Below are 959 nucleotides of genomic sequence, written 5' to 3'. Positions count from 1 at the left end.
GTTTCTATTTCATTTATTTCTGCTCTGATCTTTATGACTTCTTTCCTTCTGCTAACTTTGAGTTTTGTTTGTTCTTCTTTCTCTAGTTCCTTTAGGTGTAAGGTTAGATGATTGTTTATTTGAGATTTTTCTTGTTTCTTGAGGTAGGCGTTTTCATTGTCATTTGTCTCTAGGTATTTTTTGATTTCCTCTTTGATTTCTTCAGTGATCACTTGTTATTTAGTAACGTATTGTTTATCCTACATGTGTTTGTGTTTTTTACACTTTTTTCCCTGTAATTCATTTCTAATCTCAGAGCGTTGTGGTCAGAAAAGATGCTTGATATGATTTCAGTTTTCTTTTTACTGAGGCTTGATTTGTAACCCAAGATGTGATCTATCCTGTAGAATGTTCCATGTGCACTTGAGAAGAAAGTGTAGCCTGCTGTTTTTGGATGGAATGTCCTATAAATATCAATTAAATCTATCTGGTCTATTGTGTCATTTAAAGCTTGTGTTTTGTTATTAATTTTCTGTTTGGATGATCTGCCCATTGGTGTAAGTGAGGTGTTAAAGTCCCCCACTATTATTGTGTTACTGTCGATTTCCTCTTTTAAAGCTGTTAGCAGTTGCTTTATGTATTGAGGTGCTCCTATGTCGGGTGCATATATATTTATAATTGTTATGTCTTCTTGAATCGATCCCTTGATCATTATGTAGTGTCTTTCCTTGTCTCTTGTAACATTCTTTATTTTAAAGTCTATTTTATCTGATATGAGTATTGCTACTCCAGCTTTCTTTTGATTTCCATTTGCATGGAATATCTTTTTCCATCCCCTCACTTTCAGTCTGTATGTGTCCCTAGGTCTGAAGTGGGTCTCTTGTAGACAGCATATAGATGGGTCTTGTTTTTGTATCCATTCAGCAAGCCTGTGTCTTTTGCTTGGAGCATTTAATCCATTGACATTTAAGGTAATTATC

The sequence above is a fragment of the Physeter macrocephalus genome, chromosome 4 (genome assembly GCF_002837175.3).
Source record: "Physeter macrocephalus isolate SW-GA chromosome 4, ASM283717v5, whole genome shotgun sequence".
Taxonomy (NCBI): Eukaryota; Metazoa; Chordata; class Mammalia; order Artiodactyla; family Physeteridae; genus Physeter; species Physeter macrocephalus.
Note: the sequence above shows the minus strand (reverse complement) of the source record.